A 21,803-nucleotide genomic window follows, 5' to 3' on the forward strand; every position below is an offset into this window, starting at 1 on the left:
CTATTTCTATAGGAACCAGTTAGGAAGACAAATCACAACACAGTTTTTCCAGCACCCTAGAGCTGTACATCTCAACTATCCCAATGTACCCTCTGTACCAGCACCATTGTATAATGTATATGACAATTTCACAATTCCGATCTGCAACAGATTTCAGGGGTTCAACTCACTAGAGGATTACGACTGACTGAATGTATCATCTATCGTTCCACATTCTGAATCTACGATATCTGGTGAAATAGCTACAATTGAACAAGGGCTAGGGGGTCAAAGTGGGGTAGAAGATGCAACTGTGTTAAATACGACTAGCATTGAACAATGTAAAAATAACGATGTAATTATGCCAAATGTAACCACACTTGCAGATATAAACATGAATGTGAGTCTAGAAACACTGTCACTGATTGACCATTCTGAGGTTACACAAGCAACCCTGTCGACTTTCTAAAGGTCACTACTTGGAATATAGCGGGAATGGCTGCTAAACTAACTACTTTGTTCTGGGATAATTTCATCATACAGGGTTACGACATAATATGTCTGCAAGAGACGTGGCATAGAGATCAAATACAAGTCGAAGGATATACCTCCTATAGTGTGGCAGCAGTAGCATCCAAGGCAGGCAGAGCAAAGGGCGGTTTATTGATTTTGGTATCCACTAAATTAACGGAATTCAGTACTGGTGGATATGTGGAGGTGGGTGAGCATGCATCAGTTTTGCGATTGACACATAGCAAATATAGGGATTTAGTTATTGTGAATTTTTATATTAACATTGTGGGGCCCAACCGGGGTATGATTGTATCGGACGTTGAGCGGGCAATAGAAGAAACACTTGCATTATCAAGCAAATGCCCTGTAATACTCTGGGCAGGAGATTTTAATATCAAAGCAGGTAGTCACGCTCAGAAGCGGATCTGTGGACATCGAGAGGAGTACCCTGTGGTGATAGCACTATCTTCAATCATTTCCCCCACAATAATTACGGAAGTGCATTGAACAATCTGGTAGCTAAATTTGATCTGGAACTACTAGAATGTACAAAGAATAAAAATAACGAGAAGTGCCCAACATTTAGAGGGAGAGATTCCCACTCAAACATTGATCATATCTTGGTGTCCAATGGTTCTGTCTATTCCAATGTCTGGGTAATAGAACAGCCAGTGAGTGATCACAATAGCATATCAATGGAATTAATGGGTTGGGGCCCAAAAACATATGTGTACGGTCGACCCATCCAAGGGATTATGGCTGAGAGACCAAATGGCATGAGGATCAAGTGGACAAAAATAGACCCCAATAAATTAATGGTGGATATTATCCGCAAATGTAGTAGAGAGGTAGGCTATTGCTTAGCACCTAATGTGATCGCGTCCCCTTTACTTTCTAATTTTTTGCAAATAACTAATACTGTTGAGAATTCCCTGGTAGCAAGAAACAGAAAGCCTAAGAGAAATAAAGCTGCGTGGATTGACAAGCACTGTGTCCAGTCACTAAAAAAGCAAAAAATAGTGCTCAATGTTAAACCGAGAGATAAAGACAAAATTAGAGAAGAGCGACTTAACTATAAGACTGCCATAGCATCTAGAAAAAAAGAGTTGCAAAATGATGCATGGCTGAAATTGGATATGGCTGCAGAAGCAAAAGACCACAAATTATTCTGGGAAATTGTAAATGGCCCCTTTTTAAAGAATGATAATATTCCTGAAATTAGTTCGCATGTCATTTGCCACGCATGGACTGCCCATTTTACTGGGATTTTTAATTCTGATTTTAATCCAGATGGGTCAATTTTAAGTGTTGATACAGTACCATGCCCTAAATGGCAGAAAATGCAGTTATCTTTAACTTTAAATGAAGTCACAGAGGCAATCAAAAATAGTAAGGGTGGCAAAGCACCTGGGCCTGACGGGGTACCCATGGATTTTTATAAACACAAAATGACTCTATGGGCACCAATATTGACACGTTATTTTAACGCGGCCGTAGAAGATAGTCTACCAATAACATGGGGACAGTCAATCATTGTGCCGCTCTATAAAAAAAGATCCAGGTCTGAAGCACGAAATTATCGTCCCATTTCACTCCTGGACTCGACAGTCAAAATCCTTAGTCGAGTCCTATTAGTGAGATTGGAAGCCTGGGTTGAGGAAAATGACATCTTATCCCCAGTGCAGTATGGGTTCCGCAAGGGGATGGGAACAATGGAGCAGTGCGTGAACCTGGAACTAATAGTCAGCAAGTACACTAAAGCTAAAGACGGTAATCTATTCTTGTGCTTTGCTGACTTGAGTTCAGCATTCGATCTGGTGGAACACGCACAGCTCTGGCCTATTTTGCTGGCAAAGGGTGCCCCTACTGAAATCATCCATCTCCTTGCCAGGCTGTACGACAACCTGTCCAGCAAAGTCAGATTTGGAACAGATGGAGAGTGCACCCCCTTTTTTAAAATCAAGAGAGGTATCCGACAAGGATGCGTACTTGCCCCATTCCTGTTCTCCCTTTTTATAAATCAAGTAGACCAAATTTTAAGACAAACCAATGCAGATGCACCTATCATTAATAGTAACCCAATCCCAATCCTTTTATATGCGGATGACGCGGTCCTTCTTTCCAGGACCCAAAATGGATTGCAATATCTAATCAATAGGTTCCACATATTTACTGAAAGTAGGAAGCTGAAAATGAATAAAGGAAAGACGGTCACAATGATATGTGGCAGGAAACCAAGAAAATGCAGGTCCTTTTTTTTTAGATGGGGAAAGATTAGAATCCGTCAAGAGTTTTTGTTACCTAGGCATCACTTTTTCAGGAGATGGGAGTGAACAAAAAAGTGTCCTTTTTAAAATGGCTAGGAATACAAGCTGTGTTTTTAGATTTGCTGCTAAACTAGGGGGTCGCAGAATTCATGAAATGTTGTCAATATATAATTCAAGATGTATAACATCAGCCATATACGGGGCCGGGATATGGGGATATAATGCCCAGAGTGCTAACTTGATTCAGCGCGAGGAGAACGTGTTTTTAAAACGATTAATTTGTGCCCCGGCTACGGCCTCAATTGAGATAGTACATACGGAATTTGACATAAATTATGTTAATGATCTAATTGCTTTAGGACCCTTGTCCCTATGGCGCTCAATCTGGGCAAAGGAAGAGACAAAATTTACTCAGCATGTAATTACTGATTGTTTAAAGCTTGATCGCCGCTCAAATATACCCTGGCTATGACACATACAACACTGGTATGGTCATAACATCTTTAAAGATTTAATAACAGGGTCCGTGTTGTCGAAGCGGGAGCTCAAACTTTCATTCCTTAAATATACAGATGGGATTAGAATGGAAAGATATGTAAAACAAAGTACGTTTAATCTTTATCTGGAATATAACATCAATGAAGGCTTCCAAACTTACCTTACTGTTGTTAGCACCAGTTCCCACCGTTTTGTATTGACCTGTCTACGGTTGGGAATTGTGCACCACCTAGTGGCATTCCCTACAATTAAGAAACCCAGTACATGTTTTTGTCCCTGTGATGGTAAATCCAAACAGAGTACTTGTCACCTTTTGCTATTTTGTAACTTTTATACTTCTTTTAGGAAATTTTACCTGAAACCCATCTTTTTAAAATACAATATGCTCAGTACAAAAACAGCGAAGCAATTGATGTTTAATTTAGAGACCCCAGATGTATGTTTCCATGTGGCCACTTATATTTTAAAATGTATTTTTGCACGAAAATCAATTATTGTATGAACTCAACCAATGATGCATTTTTATGACAGTTTAGCACTTGATTAAACTGCTTAGCATAGTGAACACTTTATATATGTAGAAATCGAATACCTCTACCACTTATATCACTTACAGCACTCTATACTGCCAATTTGCACACGTCCTGCCAGTAGAATGTAGTGAGAAACATTCCTAAAGCACCCGGATTTGTGCTGCTAAATGCATACTGCACTTTAGGAAGGATGGTACAGTCACTTTGCACTTTATTATGCTAATTTGCACATCTACTACCAGACGTATGCACTAAATAGGCACCTTAAAAAAAATGCCGGACATGTGCCGCTATTGTATATTGTACACAGAAAGAACGGGATAGCTGCTTTGCACTTTATTTAGCCACTTTGCACATGTACTAGTAGAAGTATGCTCCAATGTAAGCTATACATCTGTAAGGATGATATAATTAATTTTGCACTTTAATATTGCTAAATTTGCACATACATTAGTAGACAAATGTACTAAAAAGCACTTTAAAGATTCGGATATGTGTTGTTAAATGTATATGGTATTCAAGTAATTAAGGCATTTGGCAAACCAAAACTGACAAAAATGTATGCTGTATCTATTTTTATGTTTATTGCTATATGGTTGTATTCATACATACCGAATAAAGCATTTTGAAATTGAAATTGACACCCATTCATTTCTAATATCAGACAAATGTGCATTTAATTTGTTGGGATTGGACTTGCTAAAAAAAATGAATGCAACAATTAAGTGTAGGGCAGATGGAGTTTTCTTGGAAGTAGATGGGCAGATGACAGAGGAAATGGACAACTTTTTACTGTCAATAGGAATAAAAAATATACCAGCACAAATAATGGACCAGATAGATTCGAGAATTTGGGCAAAACATAAAAAAATGACACAGGGAGAATGAACATCACACCTGTAACAATTACAGCCAAGCAAAATGTGAAATTACCAATGATACGACAGTACAACATAGCTCCAGAAGGTCTAAAGGGGTTGCAGGATATAGTAGCTGACTTACTAAAAGAAGGGATTGTGAAAGAAATAACAGGAAGTCCTTGCAACAGCCCAATTCTACCGGTCCTGAAAAAGGGGGATGGAAATACTGATGAAAAGAATTACAGATTCATAGTTGATCTCAGAGAAATAAATAAAATAGTGGTGCCACAGTTCCTGGTTGTCCCAAATGTAGTATCAATATTGTCAACATTGTCACCAGAAATGGCATATTTTTCAGTAGTCGATTTAAGAAATGCATTCTTCTCAAATCCAGTAGATGAGGGTACCATGTACCTCTTTTCATTCTCTGTACACGGAAAAAGTTACTGTTTCCAACGTGTCCCACAGGGGTTCACAGAGAGCCCAAGCATTACAATCAGGCCTTGAAAAAAAGAGAACTAGACACATTCAATGTATCCCCCAATTCTGTGCTAATACAGTACATAGATGACCTGCTGATTGGTAGCACCTCTGAGACACACTGTACGACTGACACCGTTAATTTGTTAAACTTCCTAGCTGAACGTGGTCACAAGGTTTCACCAGAGAAAATACAATTTGTTCAACAGGAAGTGTCCTATTTAGGACACATCCTGTCGAAAGGGCAGAGAAGATTGGATGATAAGTGCATTAAATTGATTCTACATATACCAGTGCCATGCACCCAAAAACAGGTGCGAGCCTTTCTAGGTATGGCCAGTTATTGTCGACATTGGATAGCTAACTTTTCCTTGATTTCAAAACCTTTATTGGCCCTGACCCACAAGGACACGCCCAAACCCCTTCAGTGGTTACCAGAACATGAACAAAGCTTTCTTGCCATTCGGCAAGCTCTTTGCTCTGCTCCTGCTTTAGGCCTACCTGACTATTCTAAGTCTTTCCAACTCTATGTTCATGAGTTCATGAGTCTGACGGGTGTGCTCTTGGGGTTCTCTGCCAGCAGTTTGGTGACCACAAAAGACCATGCGCATATTTCTCTGCCACCTTGGATACTGTAGCCAAGGCTTTACCTTCCTGTATACATTCGGTTGCAGCAACTGCCTTATCATTACAACGTGCAGAAAGCATAATAATGGGACATGAAGTTGATGTCTATGTTCCACATGCCTTGGAGCTGATACTGAATAAGACACGTACTCAGCACCTCACAAATGCCCGCTCACGCAGTATGAGATCTGTTTATTTGCAGCACATGTAACACTTCACAAGTGTAATGTTCTTAACTCTGCCACTCTGTTACCTGTTCCCACTGATGATCTAGTGGACTCAGACCATGATTGTATTTTGTTAACTGGGGAGCAAACAAAAGGTAGAATAGATATGACTGATACACCCTACGCAGATGCTGAAGTAGAATTGTGGGTGGATGGGTCCTGCCTTAGAACAGAGGAAGGCAATACATCAGCAGCCTATGCAGTTGTAACAAATAAAACTGTAGTTGAGTCCTGTAAGATACCTGAGTTGTCTTCACAAGCCGCAGAACTTGTGGCACTCACACAAGCTTGCGAATTATCTGTAGGAAGGTGTGTTAATATATTCACAGACAGTCAATATGCATTTAATGTGGCACATTCCTTTGGAAGACTCTGGAAGGAAAGAGGTTTTATTACCTCACAAGGTACAAAGATACAGCACGGAGTGCTTATCACCAAATTACTTAACTCCTTGGCACTTCCAAAGAAATTGCCAATAGTTAAATGCAGTGCTTACAAAAAGGTTACAGACAAAGTAGGCCAGGGAAATGATTTGCTTATACAACAGCAAAACAGACAGCACAAAGTCATTCAGCATTAGTACTAACAGCCCAAGAATTACCTCTAGCAGTGAAGTCACTAGATCTAACAACTGAAGGCGTGAGACTAATGCAAAAAGGAGCAACAGCAGAGGAACAGATGAGTTGGTCAAAAAATGGGTCATTTGTTCAAGGATGCTGGATGAATGAGACCAAAGAGAAGTACATGTTGCCAGACAGAATGGTCTACTCCATGTGTTTGGCCATGCATGGCCCGGCCCACATATGCAGGGATAGCATAGTAAATTGTATGGACAAATTCTGGGTGAACAAGAACATAAGAAAAACAGCACAGGAGATATGTCAAACATGTATGGTATGTGCACAGAACAATGTGGGTAAGACTGCTCCAGTACCTAACGGCCACTTTGAAAAACCAACAATGCCGTTTGAAGCCCTGCAAATTGACTATGTGGAGATACCACCTACAAATAAGTATAGGTATATCCTGGTGGTAGTGTGTATGTACTCAAAATGGATAGAGGCATATCCAGTAAAACATAACAATGCCATCTCAACAGCCAAGTGCCTGATAAAAGAGTTGATCCCACGTTTTGGGGTCCCAAAAATAACATTTTCAGACAATGGCAGCCACTTCTGTAATGAAATAATAAATCTAACATGCAAGGCTCTGGGAATACAGCAGAAGTTGCACTGTGCCTATCATCCAGAGGCTGCTGGTGCAGTAGAAAGGAAAAATGGCGTATTAAAGAACAAAATAGCGAAAGTGTGTGCTGACACAAAATTGACCATGATGGATGCCTTACCAATTGCCCTAATGAGCATGAGGAGCACACCGGATGCCAAGACAAAACTCAGTGCACATGAAATAGTCACTGGGTTGCCAATGGTAGCTTGGGGAGTTCCAGACAAAAATGCTCTGCCTATGATGACGAATGAATTGTTGAATGATTACTGCATGTCACTTACACGTACTCTTGCTTCTATCAACCAGCAGGTGAAGGGGACCCTTCCAGAGCCACTGCAGGTCGAGGGGCACAAGTTCAAGCCCGGTGACTGGGTGCTCATCAAATTGTTTCAGAGGTCTAACTGTCTCTAAGCTCGCTGGAAGGGTCCACAGCAAGTCCTGCTCGCCACAAAGACAGCAGTAAAATGCACCAACAACAAATCCTGGATCCACGCCAGCCATATCAAGAGGGCACCTCCTGAGACTGCATCCAGCCAAGACCCAAGTCAGCAGCACATGCCAACACCAAAACTGATCAAAGAGGAAAAAAGGTACAATTTGAGGTCTACAAAGAAGAAGGAGATGAAATGTCAGTAATTCCGGTAACTGATCTTCTACAGGAAATAGATGAAGTACTACTACTAGATATTATCCTAACAGATATTTTCACAACAATTTTTGACTTTGAGAATAGCAGTGAAGAAAATAGCGAAGACGCACTCATTTACCTTCAGGAAGTATTTGATCAGCTAGAATACCAATTAATGCGAGATTTAAATAGTATAGCATTACACGAAGCTTTGAGTAGAGTACTTTCAGACTGAGAAAAATTCAACTAGGGCATATTGCACACTACCACCAGGGGTAATAGCATGTTTGCATAACAAGACAAGTCTTCAATAATTCATCAGGGAATGATTAGTCTACAAAGAAAGATGAATAGCAAAGAGTGTGCCACTGCAGCAATTAGTGGATGAACTGATCCAGGAGGTATTTGCGAGTCCTCCTGCCACTGCAAAGTGCCCGTCCCACTGCAGCAATTAGTAGATGAACTGATCCAGGAAGTATTTGCGAGTCCTTCTGTCACTGCGAGCACCCGTGCTGCTGCAGCAACCAGCAAAGAACTTTTTCCAGGTCATCAAGACAGCCAGCTTTAGAAAGCTACCTTTGGGGTGAGGTACAGTGGGCACTCCTGTAAAATAAAGTGTGGCTGCACTAACGATTGATATACATGATCAAAGGGTCGTGCATTACAAGAATTACATGCATATTTTTGGGAGGCGAGAAGTACCAAGAAATTCTCAGAGGCCATCTGAAATATTAACGAATAGCTGTTCGCAATATATTGTGTACTACAGCCTCACCTTATATGTGTTCATGCTTTTAGTGTGTTTAGCTTATATTATAGTAAAGATTCACAGTGATAATTCACAACATAATGTCATCAATAGCACTACATATAATTAAAGAAAGTATAGGAATAGATAGGTATGGATAGGGAATATAGGGGCATATTACCAAGCAATAGCGATAATTATCGCTATTGCTTGGTTAGAGACAAAAATTTACCGCTGGGCTGCGGCGATTTTTACCGCAAATAAACCTTGCTATTACCAAGGTTTATCGCAAGTGCAATAAAAATTGCCGCAATGCATGAATATCGCTGAAAAGTCAGCGATATTCATGCATTACCGAGCTAATGCTCTTAGCCATGTTATCCACCTCCCATTGGATAACATGGCTAAGAACTGCTCAGGGCAGGTGTTAGCTTTTGGAGATATTAGCGCTTAGCGCGAATATCTCCAAAAGTTGGTAATAGGAGATAGCGATGTTAGCGACTGTTTTCAGTCGCTAACATCTTGGCACGCCCACTTTGCATGTCATTAGTGATAAATATCACTGACATGCAAATTGGAGCCCAAGATGGTCGCTATCTCCTACTAGCTGTCGCTAACTGGTGTTAGCGACAGCTAGGTAATAGGGAGATAATTTTATCTCCCCTTTCTTGGCTTTTAAAGCCAAAAAAGCGGAGATAAACCCCCTTGATAATATGCCCCCAACAGCTCTAAAAATGAAGAAAAAATGGTACAAGTCTAAAATGTGCATACCTGGGGTGATATTCTGTCTGTTATTGCTAGCATTAATAACTGTATATCTATTGGACGTGTTCTATCCCATGGAACAGTTGGTCCCAACACCAACACCCTCTGCTACCATACCTGCATACACTTTGTCAACTGAAGAAATAGCCCACAGAGAAGATATGCACCACACTTCTTTTGTGACTTTGTTGCATCATACCAATAAGATATTAGCAAGGGGAAATTGCTGGATATGTTTGCAATTCCCAGCTTCTGTAGACCAAAGTCTACCCCTGGTTCAAGTTCCATTGCCTTTTGCAGCATTCTGTTACGCCATTTACATAACAATCGTAAAAATAGAGCTAATAGCTGTTTTGCAGAATTTAAAGAAAAGTACTTCTGGTGCAGGGACAACTATGGCTCCACCTGCAGGAACATTATATAACAAATATATGACAGATATTCTGACCTTGGGGAACTGCACGGAAGTAATAGAACAGAAAGCAACATTCCCCCTGTCTGACATCTTTACTCCGCTCTTTCCAACTCAGAATACAAGCACTGGGATGGTAGGTCCATCATAAGAGGCAAACAAGAATATACAACTTTTGAAGCTAAAAATAAGAAAACACAACGCAATAGGGAGTATTTGTATTAGAAGTAATGGGCCCTATCAGGTGGGCAATAGTACAAATTGTAACATGACATTTGAAATGACAGCCGGAAATAATAGCATTCTACTTTACATAGGTGACTCAATTTATTTTATTTGTGGAGAAAGGGCTTATACATGGCTTCCAACAAATTGGAGTGGTTGTTGTCACCTGGGTTTTGTACTACCTGCTATAGCGATAAAAGACACAAAGGAAGTACGGAGGGATATGCAAAAGTATGCACCATGGAGAGGCAGGAGAAGTGTGGATCAAAGAGATACAGCAGCAGAAATAACGGGTGATATATTAAAAGGAGTAATACCATGGATTGGTCCAGCTATAAATTCCAGGGATATACGTAGATTGTCCAGACTACTAGAAGCAACAATAAATGAAACAACAAGTATACTTGAAAATATTACAGTAGAGCTTCAAGCTGTGAGATTAGTTTAGTTACAAAATAGAATGATTCTTGACATGATGCTAGCAGAGAGGGGTGGAGTCTGTGCAATTATAGGGGCGTCCTGTTGCACCTGTGTCCCTGACTCCTCTGTTTCTGTCAGGGAAACAATAAAAAGACTGCATCATATAGGTGTAGAAGCACATAAGGATTCCGGCACATGGGATATAGGAGGTTCACTTTGGAGTTGGTTGAGTGCATGGGGTTGGAAGATAGGAATGGCGTTCATAACAACTTTCCTATTAATAATAGGCTGTTGTCTATTAATTAATTGCCTGCCAATGTGCTGTCAACTATTAGGACAGCTGACAAAATGCCCAGTGATGAGATCAAAGGAAAATGATAGAATAATGATGCAAACAGTCACTACTGAATTAATGCACGTAGACATTTCTGACAATGATATGGATAGACAATATAATTATTGAATATTGATGTGCTTCAAAATGAAATTATTTTAAACTAAGGTTCAAAGGGTCATTTATGAAAGATGAAAAATTAATTAGCCCTTTGGTGAAGGGATACATTAAAGTGAACCGTAGTTTTACATTAATTTCTGTGTTTCACCTGCTTGCAAATAACATGAGGCCACTAATCATAATGAAAGGCAGCTCCATGATTGGTTAAACTAAATTGTCTGAAATTCACCTAAAACCAAATGGATTGCAAATGAAAGAGTAGGTGTCCCTTCTGTTGTAACTCAAACATGTGTAATAGTTCACTGGCCTTCATCTATTTACAGAAGCCGGTTCAGAGAGTTAATTCCTAGAACTGGCTCTCTGAACTGGGACGTGTCAATCTGCTCTGCCCCTGCTTGGGTAAAGTGTTTGCTTAGGACAAATATCGTGTGTGGAAATTGTGCATAGAAAGCAGAGACCACGAGCATCTGCTGACCACCTCAAACAGTGCATGTTTGACAAAAACAAGATAACAGACTTAGGCTCTAGGTCAGGAGGCAGTAGCGTAAGAGATTAGGTAAATATTAGCATGGTCATGTGCGTCATGTATAAGGTAAATGTACACGTGGACATATTTGTGAAATGCTCACACCATGATGTTGTTGTTAATGATTAATGTGTCCAGGTTCTGTAAAATGTATATAAGGACTGATTTCCTTTCTGTACAACTAGATCTCTTTGCAGTCCTACTAGCAAATTGTCTCAGCTGCAGTTCATTGGCAATAAAGAGCCACTCTTGAAGCCTTTGTGTGTGTCCATCTTACTTACCCTTAAAAAACCGTGCTTTAACAGGGGAAACATACGAATACTAGGAATCCCTGAAGGTGCGAAAGATGAGGCGGGATCATGCGCCAAATTCCTAGAGGATCTCATCCCGAAGATCACAAACCTGAAATTTGACCGCCGATTCGAACTAGATAGGCTTTCAGAGTTCCTGCCTCAAGACAGCTAGAGACAAAATTCTCCAGACCAATCATCTGCAAACCACTGAGATCTCAGCACGCGGAAGAGATTTTTAACGACGCCAGAAAGAGCTACCAGATCATCTGGAAAGGGCAAAAAATCATACTGACACAAGACTACTCCAAAACAACAGTAGACATCAGGAAAGGCTTCCTCGCCCAATGCCAAGGGTTCAAGAGCAGAGAAATACTATTCACCTTCGTAGCACCAGTAAAGTTCAAAATAACCGACAGGGGCAAAAGCCACTTCTTCACCGACCCACAGGACCTGTACCAATACCTGAAAGGCCCCCGACCTCACAGATGGAAGTCTCAACTCATGGCACCGCCAAAAGAGGGCCCTCTCCTGATCCTACGAGTGAGTAATAACACAAGAGAACAAACCAAACTCTTCAAAAAACACGCAACCTTCTGCTACCTCAAGAAGAACCAGCCAGAACACTCCAAAGCAACCGTACCTACCTCACAAAATGAAGAAACACGTCTTGCACCTTACCTACCTCCAAGCAACCGGACCTACCTCACGAAATGAAGAAACACATCTTGAACCTTACCTACCTGAGGGAAAATTAACTCCGAATGTGCGATATGCTGGCAGTCCAGAGCGCAGAGTATCCTTTTCTTTTTACCCAGTATTTAGACTCCTACAATATTGTTTACAACTCAGGAATGTCAACCTCAATATGTGAGGCGTCCTGGCTCCCACTGCTATGCAACTCCTGAGCCGGTCACTATCCTATACAAGCTACTATCTTGAAATTTACCATTTGCATTGTCTTTTGAATCATACTTGGCTCCGGGAGGCGCAATGCCAACCCTGCGGTTGCACTTTCCAGAATCTAGATGCGGGGGGAGGAGGGAGGAAGTGGGAGGGGGGAGGCGGCAAGGGGGGCAGACGGGGGGAAGCCATGGACAGGGGAAAGGGAAGGGGTGATAGCACTTTTCTTTAATCTAACTTTCACACTTTCTAGACTTTACTTATTCAATCTATATTACAGCAGGATCAGGTCTTTGGGTTTAACGAAAATGCCAGTGAGAGTCGGGCACAGAGAGCGGAACACACACAACCTCGATAATGGCTAGCAACATCCCTGTCGCGCTTGCGACCGACCTCAAAATATCCTCACTAAATGTTAAAGGCCTGAATCATCCCATTAAGCGTAGGAAAATACTCGAATACCTTGCCAAATCAAAGAGTGATATAATCCTATTACAGGAAACTAAATTAGACGAGAAAAGCTACAAACTAGTTAGAGCAAAGTGGATTGCCCACTCGGTCTGCTCCCCAGCCACCCGAAAGAGGGGTGGCGTCATAACGCTCATCTCCAAGAACTCCAAACTCACGATAAACTCACACTCGTATGATAGCCAAGGCAGATTACTGATAACCAGCATCTCAAGAGGGAGCGATCAGATTCATGTAGTAAACCTATATGGCCCCAACTCAGATGATCTCCCCTTCTGGGAAGAAGTGGCTATCGCCCTTGATAAAGTGCCACAGAACGAGCTGCTAATAGTTTCTGGCGATATCAACATGCCCTTAGACCCACTATTAAACAGGCAATCCCACTGCCACTATCACCCCAACGGCTCCCACAGGGCACTCCTCAGCATATGCGCGAGATTCAACCTCAGAGACACATGGCGACTTACACACCCAACCACGAGGGATTATACCTTCTTCTCGAACCCACACAAATCGCACACAAGAAGAGACTACATCCTGAATTCAGGGACCCACACGCACATGACAGAGGAGGCCCTAATAGAGCCAAGGCTAGTATCAGGTCATTCAGCAGTCAGCCTGAAACTGGCTGGCCAGCATAACGAGGTAAGAGCCCGTAGTTGGAGGTACAGAAGCAGCGTCATCACAGACCCCGCACACAGAAAAGAAGTCACAGACGCCCTCACAGAATACATAGCCACAAATGATAATGACGAGGTAGGCATAGACACACTTTGGGACGCTCTGAAGGCCACAATCAGAGGGAAACTAATCAACATATCTGCTAAGATTCGAATGAAGGCACACTTAAGGGTAACTGAGTTTGAGGTGGAAATCAAAAAACTTGAACTCTAATTCATAAGGGACAATCGAGCGGACATCAGGCTTCACAGGCTAACGAGTGCCAGATATGAATACAACAAAATCACTAGCGAAAGAGCCGGCCTCTGGTTCAACAGATGAAAGGCACTGAACTTATGTGAAGCTAATAAAGCAGAGTAACTCCTGGCCTCATATTTGAAATACAAAAACAACCAGAGGGCAGTCGCATTGATCACTGACACTGACAGCAAAACATACACCAAGCACATTCTCAGAGTCTTCGGGCAATTCTACTCAGACCTCTACAAAAAACGAAAAACAGCTAGATAAAGACGCGTGCAAAAAGTACCTAGAAATGTTAGGTTTACCGAAGCTAGATAGTGCGGACAGCATGAAACTGGGGGCAGACTTTACCATAACAGAGGTAGAAATGGCAGTCAGGTCCCTAAAAAAGAACAAAGCCCCCGGCCCGGACGGTTACACGGGAGACCTCTTCAAATCCTTCCTACCGCAACTCGCACCACTCATGAAAATAGTATTTAACCATGCAGCACACACAGGGAGAATACATACCAACAACAATGACAGGAGCAACCATAACAGTTTATTTTTTTTAACTTTTTTTTATTAGCATTTCAAAAATACAACAATGTCATCTTGTGTCAAACATACAGTACAGAACATCGTATAAAACCACTGCATTACAACACTCCTCCTTCAATAGTGCATGCTTTTGTATGGTATCCTAAGGCAATCAGTGAGATGTACATTTACTTTCAGTTAACCCCCTGTATTGCAGAGTGTGCAATTCAAAGTTGAACATCGGGTACATTAAGGTAGGAAATTAGATAGCACCAATAGTCTCTGGGTCTTGACCGTAGTGGTAACTCTTCCTCATATGTCTGTAGAGTGTCTTTGCAATAAACCAGATCTTGTATCCAGTGTTTGACTTGCGGTAGATTCTTGCTGCCCCCGTTGAGTGAGACTCTGCGTTTCGCCACAAGGAGGGTTATTGCGCAAAATTTACATTTTAATTACCTGAACCCTGGTAATAATCCCAATAAGCACGTTTTTATAGTACATTCTATTGTTACATCAACCATCTCTCCCAATTTCTGCACCACTGATACCCAGTATTCCGCCACTCCTGGACAGTACCAAGCAAGGTGTATAAAATCTGCTGTCTCTGCACCACATCTTTGACATTTAGAGTCAGTACGGAGACCAAATCTGTACAATCGCGCTGGGTGTGATAGGTCTGATGTAAGTACTTAAAGTGGATCATGCGTAAATTACCGTTTGGTGTCAGTAATTTTGTGACTGTGCCTGTAGTGGCCCACTTGTTTTCAGTTAGTGGATCGCCCAAGCAATCGTTCCAATTTCGTATTGCCTTGTGTGGTGTTGCCCCTATTTCAATTTGTAACTCTACGTAGAGTTTGGAGACTAGATGAGTGGGGGTGGGGGATGTGAGTAGTACCTGTAATGTCTTGAGTGTTTGCGGTTCAGTAGGGTATGTCGGATACAGGGCTTTCACTGCTCTTTAAAGACGGTAATATGTGAATTTAAACAGCATCGTTTGGTTCTGCACATAAGTTATATTCTTCAACGTCTTAAACATACCCTCATAAAACAAGTCACCCATGGTATCTAACCCCACTTGTTTAAGTAGTTCCATTCCCACAGGTTCTTGCGTTATGGTTATGTGCGGATGGAGTGGCAGTTGTGGGGCGTAGATAGGAGTTTTATTCGTCTTTTGCGCTATGAGCCTCCAAGCCTCATTTGTGGTGTCTACGGTGTTTATATCCTGCTTGTGTATTGGAGGGTGTTTGTGTGTTAAGATAGCGTCTAACGTAATTGGTAGGGCATCTCCTTCTTCAATTGCCACATGTGTAAGAAAAGGGACTTAATGATACCAGTAATGAGCATATTGGGCTTGGGCGCACAGATAATACAGAAAGAAGTCGGGAACCTTAAATCCACCTCGGGCGAATGACATCGTCAGCGAGTGCAGGTCAATTCGAGCCGTTTTCCCTGCCCAGATCAATTTCAGTGTCACCGAGGTTAGCCGATGGAACACCGCCATGGGAGGCTTGATGGGGATGTTATTAAATAGATATAAAACTTTCGGTAGTAGCACCATTTTTACTATCGCCAATATGTCCGCTAGTGATAGGGGCAGTTGGATCCATCTCTCTATTTTCTCCTCCAGGGCCGAGACCACTCTACCATAGTTTGTACGGATGACCACTTCCGGGTCTCTGTGGAACCAAAACCCCAGATTGCGCACTGGTTCCGCTTGCCATTCTAAGGGATAATCTGTGGTGAATTGTTGTGTGGTGTCAGTCAGTGGTAATATGATTGATTTTACCCAGTTGATTCTAAGGCCTGAATGACGCCCAAATTTAACATATTCCCGAAACAATGGGTTTAGATTAGTTGACGGGTCTCGTACATATAATAACATGTCATCCGCGTACATTGAAATCTGTAGGGGTCTCTGCGGAAATTGCAACGCCGAGTAGTGATGCCATTGTCGTATTTTGCAAGCCTGTGGCTCTAAGGCTATGTCAAATAGGAGCGGGGATAATGGGCAACCCTGCCTAGTGCCTCTTTTTATGGGTATTGCCTCTGAGACGTATTTATTGACCCGTATGCGAGCAGTGGGCTCCGTGTACAGTAATTTTACCCATTGTAGAAACACTGGAGGAAATCCCATTCTATGTAATATCGTGTGTAGGTAAGTCCATGCTACTGTGTCAAACGCTTTAGCAGCATCTAGCAATATTGCGGCTTCCTTGGTAGTAGTGGATAGGTAGTGTGACAGTGCAAAAAGTGATCTGGTGTTATGGGAAGTGGAGCGTGTTGGAATAAACCCCGACTGATCAGGTAGTACCAGCCTGGTCATCAGGTGCTACAGTCTATTCGCTAACAATTTAGATAATATTTTGGTGTCTAGGTTCATAAGTGATAAGGGGCGATATGATTCGCAATATTCGGGGTCTTTGTCTGGTTTAAATAGCGTTAAAATCATAGCTTCTCTTAGTGTTTGTGGCAATATCAGTTTCTCATGCGCATCTCCAAGCATCGCTACTATATGGGGCACCAGTAAATCTGCATAGGCCTTGTAGAATTCCCCAGTAAACCCATCAGGGCCCGGTGCTTTTCCATTAGGAGAGCTTGAATGACTTCTGTGATCTCTTCTACTGTTATGGGCAATCAGAGGAACGTTCTCTGAGCGTCTGAAAGCCAGGTAAGTGCAATGTCATCGCAATATTGTGCAATTTCCCCAGCTGTAGCCGTATCTTCTTTTGTGTATAGTTTGCATATGTGTGCATAAACGCCTTCATTATACCCTGTGTGTCGTGTGTCAATGTGCCCTCAGCGTCTCTAACTGCTTGTATCACAGGAGGTGGTCTTGGAGTGCATATTTTGTTCGCTAGAGCTGCTCCTGGCCTGCCCCCTTCACCAAAGCTCTGCGCCATATGGCGTTTAGATACATATCGGAGTACTTCTTCCGCTTGTACTTGATATTCCGACAGCAGTGTTCGTATTTCCCCCAACAGGGTGGGATTGTTTGTTTGACTATACTCCAGTTCCAGAGCCCTTATTTTTTGTTCTCGCTGGACAAGTTGCTGACGTAAATCTTTTAGGATTCCCGCATTTGTGCTAATGCAGATTCCCCTAATGGCGGCTTTGAACGCTTCCCACAGTAGTTGTCAAGTTCACACTACGTCGTCCCTTACCTTTACAGCACTGGAATCTTGAGGATGACGTAGTAGATTTCGCAGAGACGCAAGAGACCAACTTCCCAAGTAACTAACTATAAACTTGGCTGACAAATCTACAGCTAAGAATAAAACTAGGAATTTGGGAGGAGGGCCGGTACTGGGTGTTGATGTGTAGGATTTATCTTGCTGTCAACCTGCGAAACAACAAGTGGGAAGGATTTATTAAACCTGTTCCTTAAGTCCTCCTTTCTTATCTACTTTCAAATCTAGTTTGGTTTCTCTTCTCAAAAATATGAGCAGTCAATCACTAAAATGACTCCTACCTGCGATCAGAGCTGTTCAGTCCTATGTCGAGTATTTCTTTGTCTTGTATAGTCGTGAAGTCGTCTGATGTTCTTGTCAGGTGTTCTAGAATTGAATTAGGATTATGGTCATTGCATTATATTCTAAAAACAAAAAAATATACCTTTAACAAATATTTTTATTAACATTAGTTTAGTACCCCCTCGGCACCTTGACTTACTTGCAAATGCTTTCAAAAGGGTGATATATTGTGGATTCTGTAAATTCTCTTGTGCCCAAAACCTGTTGTAAAACACGAAGAGAAAGAAGGCACTTCCCATACAAACACCTATCCAGAAATCTTTTGACTTTGACTAATAAAGGAAAAAACCTAAAATCAAACATTTACATTACAATGTATTCTTGCAATGTTTCTATCTTTGTAAACAACACTTGCACCAAGTTCTCTTCTTTTTAGAATGTCCAAAAGGTTCTTTTAACCAAAGCTTCTCGGGTTCCTGTCATTTTCCCCTTCTTGTAGAAAACGAAAATTGTTCAAACAATTATTTTAGGCTTTCTTGCATAGGGCGCCTGTCCTTAAAGATTAAAATGTACTTATCTCAAGTTAATTCTTTGTCTTGACAGGGTTCCGGATTGAAGGATGTGCCCAAGAGAAGTTTCTAGGAGCCGGATTTCTTCAAACAGGTAAGACAGCTGAGTAGCCTCAGACGCGACCTTTCTTCTTGCTGAAGCGGAAGGCAAAGCAATTTCTGGAAGCCTGGGTGCGGTTTAAATAGTTGACTGCACCCAGGAGATAACGTGCACACAACACGTTTAAGCCGCTGCGAGTAGAAACACTCAAAGCGGCTTTAACGTGAAGGACCCCAGAACTGGTAAAGGCCTTCCCAAGTGCAGAGCTCGCCCAGACCTTCCGAAATAATCACAAAAAGCAAAAGTCACATTAATAAAATAAACATGAGTTGTCACAATCCCTTAGTTCGGACTTGGGCGCTATACCAACATCAATCAGCATACCAAGTCTGCATAATGCATTGAAACTAACTCTTGAAACGCCTTCATAAGTATAATCTTTAAAACACATTACTCACAGGCGGTGCAGGTGCATGGGAAAGGGGTGAGATTTTCTAGAACTCAGATCTTAGGTCACGGCCTAATAAACCACAGATGAGAGAATCATGACAGTACTTCCTCCTCAAGATCCCCCCTAAAACCGGTAAGATAGGTTTTGGTTTGTCCAGATGTCTTACATGAAAGGATCTTACTAGTCTAGGAGCATTCTTTAAATGTTCCAAAGGTTCCCATGATCTTTCTTCGGGAACAAAACCCTTCCAATCCACTAGATACAAAAGTCTTCCTCGAACTCTTTTTGAATCCAAGATTGTTTTCACCTCGTATTCTGGGTTTCCTTCTACAATAATAGATGAAGGAGGTTGGATGAAGCGAGTTTGAGGGTGAAAGAGTTTAACTAAAGATACATGGAACACAGGATGAATTTGGTATTTTTGGGGGAGAGTCAATTTAACGCAGACAGGATTAATAATCTTTTCAATAGAAAAAGGACCAATAAATCTTGGTTTGAATTTACGATGGCCTTTTATCCTTAAATTCTTTGTACTTAACCATACCTTATCTCCAGGAGCATAGACAGGTTGTTTAGATCTATGCTTGTCTGCAGATTTTTTTTTATTTTCTTTAGCTTGTGCCAAATTGAAAGTGGCTTGTTCTTGAACGGAAGATAATTTGGAAACATAATCTGAAATTGTTGGTACTGAACTAACTTTCTTTATTTCACTAGGAAAACTTTTAGGATGAAAACCAAAGTTACAAAAGAATGGAGACATTCCTAAGGAAGTATGATCCACGTTGTTATAAGCAAATTCCATTTGACTCAACAACTCAGACCAATCCCCCTCTTCAGTTGTTAACATACAACGGATAAACTGTTCTATTGCCTGATTGGTGCGTTTAGTTAAACCATCCATTTGAGGATGATAGCTTGATGATAATCGTACTTCCATATTTAACAGAGAACTCAAATGTTGCCAAACGCGAGGAATAAATTGAGAACCTCTGTCAGAAATGACCACTGATGGAATTCCGTGCAAACGAATGATATTATTCATTAAAAGATGTGCTAATTCCATAGCAGTTGGTAACTTCTTTAGAGGAATGAAATGAGCCATACGAGAGAACTGATCCACAATTGTTAGAATGGTAGAATAGCCTTTCTTGGTTTCAGGAAGTTCAACTATAAAATCTAAGGAGATTGTGTGCCACGGATGAGGTGGAATAGGAAGAGGAGTTAGTAAACCACTTGGTGCCTGATGAGGTGGTTTATTTTGAATGGAAACACTAAAGGTTTCTACAAAAAGCTGTACGTCTTTATACATGAATGGCCACCAAAACGTTCTCTTGATTAACTCATAGGTTTTTCACTATGCTGGGATGAGCTGATAGAGAAGTGTCATGATGGAAATGAAGTATATCCTTTCTAATAGAATCAGTAAGTACAAAAATTAGATCATGCATAAAAATCAAATTTTCCCTTTTCTGCAAATAAGGAAGTTCTTTTTTCCAATCATCCAAGCCTTTCTTTTTTAATTCTTTCTTGATCTCAGCTACTATATCACAAGTGGATAAACTGGCTTGAAATCGAGATGTTGGTAAAATGGGCTGACTTTCTTCTGAAGGCTCAAGAATATTGTCGCCAATTCTGGATAAAGCATCAGCTTTTAAGTTTTCTTTTCCTGGACGATATGTGATTACAAAATTGTAGTCATTGAAAAACCTTAACCATCTCAATTGTCTAGCAGATAATGCCTTCAATGATTTTAGAGCTTGAAGATTTCTATGATCAGTATAAACTGTTACAGGATGACGAGCACCTAGCAAGTAATGACGCCATTCTTCAAAAACTGCTTTTATAGCCAAAAGCTCTTTGTCTGCTATTGCATAATTCAATTCTGCTTCAGACAATTTCCTGGAATAAAAAGCAATAGGATGCATTTGGCCAGTGTCTTTATTTCTTTGGGATAAAATTCCTCCAAGAGCGAATTGAGAAGCATCGGCTTCCACAATAAAGGGCTGATAGGGATCAGGGTGACTCAAAATCGGAGCAGAAGTAAATCTTTTCTTTAAATCCTGGAAAGCTGTTTCTGCCTGATCAGACCAGACAAATTTTACTCCTTTTCGCAGTAATTTAGTGATGGGAGTGATAATTTGGGAAACGTTTTGAATAAAGCGGCGATAAAAATTCGCAAAGCCTAAAAAGCTTTGTACCTGCTTTACTGTAGTGGGACTGGGCCAGGAATCAACTGCCTCTATCTTTTTTGGATCCATCTCAATTCCCTTAGGGCTGATGACATATCCTAGGAACTCAACTCTTGAGACATGAAATAAACTCTTTTCCAATTGTACAAAAAGTGAATTTGACAGTAGTTTTTTAAGAATGGCACAAACTTGCTGTACATGTCCCTCTTCAGAGTTGGAAAAAATCAAAATGTCATCGATATAAACTACACAGCATACATCGATAAATTCGTGCAACACTTCATTTATAAAAAATTGGAATGCAGCTGGAGCATTGCAGAGTCCGAAAGGCATAACTTGATATTCAAAGAGGCCGAATTTAGTGCGGAATGCTGTCTTCCATTCATCGCCTTTTCGGACTCTCGCAAGATGATAAGCTCCGCGTAGGTCCAATTTAGTATAAATGTTTGCCTTTTTGACCTGATCTAATAATGTAGGGATCAAAGGCAATGGGTACCTGTTTTTAATGGTTACATTATTCAAGGCTCTATAATCTATACACGGACACAACCCACCTCCTTTTTTTGGAATAAAAAAAGAGAAGATGACACA

At 41.1% G+C, this 21,803-nt stretch overlaps 1 long non-coding RNA gene across 1 annotated transcript in view; it reads left to right on the forward strand.

Annotated features, from left to right (window-relative positions):
* Positions 1–21,803, forward strand: part of LOC147748123 (uncharacterized) — a 186,247-nt gene that overhangs the window by 145,387 nt on the left and 19,057 nt on the right. Inside the window, exon 2 of the long non-coding RNA XR_015308701.1 lies at positions 18,567–18,626. This is a non-coding gene — a long non-coding RNA (uncharacterized LOC147748123). The remainder of the gene's footprint in view (positions 1–18,566; positions 18,627–21,803) is intronic.

The sequence above is a fragment of the Lissotriton vulgaris genome, chromosome 1_1, assembly GCF_964263255.1.
Source record: "Lissotriton vulgaris chromosome 1_1, aLisVul1.2, whole genome shotgun sequence".
In the NCBI taxonomy this organism is placed as follows: Eukaryota; Metazoa; Chordata; class Amphibia; order Caudata; family Salamandridae; genus Lissotriton; species Lissotriton vulgaris.